Below are 6,000 nucleotides of genomic sequence, written 5' to 3' on the forward strand. Positions count from 1 at the left end.
ATTACCTTAAATCTTTGTTGTTTATGGATACCAACAGAATAAAAAATAAATAAATCCATTATTTTTAACGCTAACAGCAAAGTAATTTTAAATCTAAATGAAAAAACAATTCTCGAAAGCAACATTGAAAATAATAAGGCAACACACTTATATTTTCTGGAAATGCATTCACGTCATTTGAACATGCACGATCCTCATTTGGAACTTCATTTTAAGACATATTATGAGTCAAAAAAGAAGTGTTCTAGATTTCTCCATCCTACAAGAGGGTTTACTCTCTAACATAGAAATCCAAAGCTTCAGTCACATTAAATGGTGGAAATTAAGTTCATATCCAGTTGTTAAACCTCAATTTTAATACCCTTATATAATTGGAATTGGCTTCCTTGATAACAAGGAATTGTAATAATTTATATGAATTTTAATTTACAATTGACTCGAAATTATGTCTTCATGAAGGTTTTACAGAAGATGAAAGATTGACATGGGTCTTGGAAATATGATATAGATTAATTCTCAATCTATTGGTGACCTACATAATTATCTTCTCCACTATTAGATTTCACAATTAGAGTTGGCTCCATCTCCTATTTGCAGCCTGAGAATTGCTACAATTCGTATTTAAATTGGTGGTGATATAGTTCCCAAGGAAGCTTTATATCCAATGAATCTAATTCGGGTAATGAAATATTATGATCAACTTCATAGCAAGCTGAAGTTGCAGAGAAGTCTCTATCACTAGCTTCTTTCTGCGCAGTTAATCATTTCTTGGAGGCACACCAAACCACCCATCCTTCTTCCTGTCAAGAATAAAATAATAAATTCCTGTAAAGAAAGTTTTATGCCATTGCTCAACCATTTCTAAGAGAGCTACTTACTGAAATAAAATAAAATAAATGTAGTGAGTACCTGAAATAGAAATGTGTGCACTCTTAGTATTTCTTCATTATCACTTGCCTTTCCTTGCCCCATGCCCCGGAGCACCTGCAAATGCAATAGTAGAGTCATTTTATTTTTTTTATAATAAAAACCCCTACCATGTTTATAATAATTAATAATTGAAATAAAATTAAAATTCTGCAAAATTATTAAACTCTCAATATAAAAATGGCTCGAAAAAAACATCACTATACTCTTTAATATAGACATAAATTTTAATGATGATACCATCTCTATTTTTGGTTGGTAGCATTGTTTGTTCCCAATCAAAGCCCAAAAATTTCATGAATACTAGTGAAAATACTAGGTAAGTCTCAAACCCTTTTAAAATGAAAGTACATCACCTATTTTTCTCTGGAGTGGGATGGGAAGTATTTGAAAACTCTTATTAGAAGAGTGAACAAAATCTCTCATTAAAACTTGTAGAATCTCAATCAACATTAATACTCAGCAATCATGTGGGATTTTACCTAAATGAGGAGATAGGGGAGAGAGAAGTGAAGTCTTCCACCTAGCGAGATGACGTGAGATCAAGTGGTGATTGGACTAGAAAACATCAAACAAAGAAGAGGCAAGTTGGTTCAAAACATAATAAATGTCCTCCTTCCCAGCGAACTACTCAACTGGATGGTACTCTGGCTATTGCAGTAAATCATAGAGAGAACTCTCCCACAAATACCATTACTTATTACAATAATGATTTAGGAAGCATGAGAAAATGATTTCAATGAAGAGTGGTTGAGAAAAATGAATCTTCATTCAAAAGGGTTGGTAGTTTGCATTCCCCTCGAGTGTTTGTAGTGCTGAGTATCACCAATCTGGTCTACGAGCAACTGCCCCAAAAGGTGCAAAGACAGGTCGATAGATTTTTTAAATTGTTAAAATAATATGAGGAATTCATTTGTAAATATGTATGCCATATGTATTGACATATTTAAATTTTAGTGGTGTATAACTATTTAGTCTTATGTATTGTGGTCTTATGCATACAAGTGATGGCTTCAAGGTGGTTTCCCTCGGGTAACTAGTTTAGCATTCTACATGCCTCTTTTGAATGCAAATTCAATATAATATAAATGTATAGATAAATATAATATAGATGCTCGTGTGACACTCTACTTATGAAGTTTTTTGGTAAAAGGCACTCCCACTCTGTTGCGTGTTTTGGCGATGTATACTGAAAGAAATTTAATAGAAGAGTGAATTAGAGATATACCATAGGATCTGTACCTTCAAGTAATATAAATGGTATGGGTATGCTGAAGGATAAATCTTTTAACTATAGTGAAGGAAAAACATGATGACACACTGCCCAATCAAGAATTTTAAGGAGCAATTTGCAGCAATTAATAAATCTATCATATGGGAACATGCATCTTCGAAGCTACAAATATCCAAAAATAACATATGGTGGGAACAAAATTAGTCGCTACAAACCCAAACGAAGTAGAAATATTTTCAGGAAATTAAGGAGACATTACTACACAATGGTGTATATGCAAGGACTAAAATTTTAGGCCACCTAAATGAATGTTGTGGAGAAAAACAAGTCTTTGTTTGGAAGCAGCTATCCTTACTAGCCAACTACTAAAATTTGAAATGGTTATTGAGGAATAATAGAGGTAGCTATTAAGATTATAAATGGCTATTGAAGAATAATAGACGAAGATTTTCTCACAATCTATGTTTGCGTTTGAACAAAAAAATTATGTGGAAAGGCATTGTGAAAGCAACCAAGGTGAGGAAATCTTGATGGTAGTAATTCATGCGACAATGAATAGATAGTTTATAAACATGGGCAGTGAGCACCATGAACATCTGTGTTGGTAATAGTTGGATAAAGAGAATGGCAAAGTGAATTATAGCCATATATCATATGAATATCTCGCTTTGAGTGGCATGAAGAGTTAGTTATGCTACAAAAAAATATTGACAAATTTCCAACCCAAAATTCCAGGAGCAGTTTGTAGCAATTAATCAGTATATCACAGGTGATGGATAAAGTAAAAAAAATAGACAAATTGCAAAATCAGAGTTTAGGGAGTAGTTGGGAGCAATTAATCAATCTATCACAGATGACGATACATCTTCTAACCTACAAGTATCCCAAAGGAGAAACTAGTGAGAACAATAGCAGGAAGTGCAAAAACAGATGGAGTGAATGCATTTTCGACAAACTTGGGAAAAATTAATACATAAGAGTTATATGAAAGGACGTAGTTGTTGGCCCTCCCAAGTAAATGTTGTATAGAAAAATCATTAGAGTGAATTTGCTTCATTTCCTAGGTGTTATATTGATCACATTGCAGTGATCTTACCCACAATACTACTCTATCTACAACTATGGAATGTGGAACCATATTTTGATGTATGGATGCAGATTTTTGGGTTGTTTTATGGAGAAAGAAATAGTACATAGAATTTTTGGGTTGTTTTCTGATTGGTTTATGACGTCTTTTTCACTTCTGAAGCAATAGAACCATAATTGCAGCATTAACTTATAGATTATGGAAAAATGTAACATTGAAAAGAGTTGAGAATACATACATAGTTTCCTTCTCAGGTGGGGTTGCCAAAGGTGGTTCCGGGTACTTTTCCTCAGATATCTGGGTTACAACATCGGATTCTGGAATCCACTTATAATCAATCTCAATGATAGGAACTTTTCCTTTAGGGTTCATCTGCAAAATCGTGTGCACCAACATCTTCAACCTAGCTCCCCGTGATTTCCCATATAAACATAGGCATAGTCTCACACTGGTAATCAGTTTTGACCATAGCCATAAAGAAATGGCCTACAATGAAAATGAAAAATAATATATGGGCTTCAGAACGAGAAAATTACCAGTCAGGTTTGTTACTGGTATCAATGAACTTCATGTTGTATAGGACCTGTTTTTCCTCGAGAGTAAGAAAAACCCTCTGGATGAAGGGACCTGCTCAAAGATGTGTTCAATGCATTAAGCTTTACTTAATACATTAAAATGCCTGAAATGCACCAATAGACGACATATTCTTTGACAAATAAATATGAAAGAAAAGCCATGAAATGCAACATTGAATTGTTCTGCTAAAAAAGTTGAAAATGATAGGAAAATTACTTACAGTCCCCAAGGGACCTGTGCAAAGATTTGTTCAATACATTAAGTTTTACTTCATACATTAAAATGCCTGAAATGCATCAATACACCACAAATTTTTTGACAAATAAAGATTAAATAAAAAGTGAAGAAAAAAGGAAATGCATGATTGAATAGTTTTGCTAAAACAAGGGAACATGACAGGAAAAATTATTTATAGTCACCAAGCTTGTTAGGTGCACCTGCAACAGCCTTAACATAGACTTCCAGTGCTTCATCCATGCTCACAGTTCGTGTATTGCCAATCTTCCTCCTCTGAAGCACGATCCTGGATCTAACCCCTTTCTCGCCAAACAAATGGGTACCCAATACCATAATTAAAGGCTCTACGATACATCACCAGTGATTCCATTGAGTCGTGCTGAATTTTTTTTTCTACAACAAGAGATGAAGTGGAAGCTACACTAAGCATGGATATCATAACCATCTTTGACTTCTATAAATAGACCTCACTCTCATAGGTTTCCATCCTCCCATTTTTATGACACCCATTAGTGGAAGATCAATCTATGCTGCAAATGCCCATATATGAAGCACAAATAACAAATGAATTCATTTGCACTCTAATCCCCATCACATAAATGCTAAAATAAGAAACTTTGGGATCCTTCCAGAGACCTATCAACATGTTTATCTCTGAGAGACCCTCGTACCCTTTGTAATGCAGCTCACAAGAATGTTGGTAAGAAATCCAATCATGCACCATAAGTTTTATGTCCAATGCCATAAATTCCATGAAACATTCAGATGGACTCTTTCGAAACGTCGAATTAAAAGGTGGTCATAGATGTCAAGTGGAGAGTGGCTTAAAAATTTGTGCACAAATGTCAAATGGACATTAAAAGGGTAGATGATCGAGAGATTCAAAAGAAGGCCTATCGGCCTAATTATGTTAAACAACATGGATTACAGCATTACCAAAGCTGGTAGCCTGGTTCACAAAGCCCAAAACATGAGGATTAGACTATATGGATTTAATGTCACTACATTCATATATCTATTATGTTAAACACAATGGATTACAACATTACCAAAGCTAGTAGCCTAGTTCACAAAGCCCCAAACATGAGGATTAGACTGTATACTGTATGGCTTTAATGTTGCTACATTCATATATTTAGTTGACCATGGAGGGGAGAATAGAGTTGGAGTTATTGGTCTAACAACACTGGTACAAGGAATTATTAAGGGAGGGGAGTCTGGATTTTCTTTTGGCCGAAACCGTCTTTAGGTGGGTTACTCTAGTTTTTATCACTCAGAACTTTCTTGGCTATGAAAGAAAATTACCAAGGTAACATGAGACTAATATTTCAGATTAGAAGTTAACCCTTCAAACCTAGAGAGGCACTACAACTACTATATTTTAATAAATACAAGGGCTAGATCTTCTGGTTTAAAAGCATGGTGGTAGGGGAGTGTGTGAATCCATTGGGAATGGAATCAATATTTAAGGATATCAATTAAAAATTTAAAAGACTCGTTGATATGAACAAGTGTTTTCAAAGGCAAGATATTTAGCAATCTATCGAACATTAAATTGTTATAGTGTGATGGTGGGAAGATAAATACAACTCAATTATAACTAAACATCTAGCACAGGATGAATTTTTTCATAATATCATAAACACTCGTGCAACTATTTGAATCCAAAAATATAGAGCATCGACTGTTGAGTTCCATATATGTAACTGTGCATTCAAATATAGAAGATCAACACATCATGATTAACAGAGAAAGGAATCATTCACTAAGAAATAGACTGAAGATGGCCAAAACGAGAATCTTTTAAACAAATATTCAAGTACTTTTTCCTGGAAATATTTTTTTCTTGAAAATATCCAGAAAAAATAATTTACAAGGTATTAAAATATATATAGCTAGCTAGCTCGCTACCTCGTTCACAAAGCCACAAACATGGGGA

The 6,000-nt window shown here is 34.1% G+C and overlaps 1 pseudogene; it reads right to left on the bottom strand.

Moving 5' to 3' along the window:
- Positions 1-3,437: 3,437 nt before the first annotated feature.
- Positions 3,438-4,506, bottom strand: LOC149234809 (glutathione S-transferase DHAR3, chloroplastic pseudogene; annotated as a pseudogene).
- Between the last annotated feature and the right edge of the window lie 1,494 nt (positions 4,507-6,000).

This window comes from Pinus tabuliformis, chromosome 8, assembly GCF_031772625.1.
Source record: "Pinus tabuliformis cultivar Carrire ecotype Pingquan chromosome 8, CPIR1, whole genome shotgun sequence".
Taxonomy (NCBI): Eukaryota; Viridiplantae; Streptophyta; class Pinopsida; order Pinales; family Pinaceae; genus Pinus; species Pinus tabuliformis.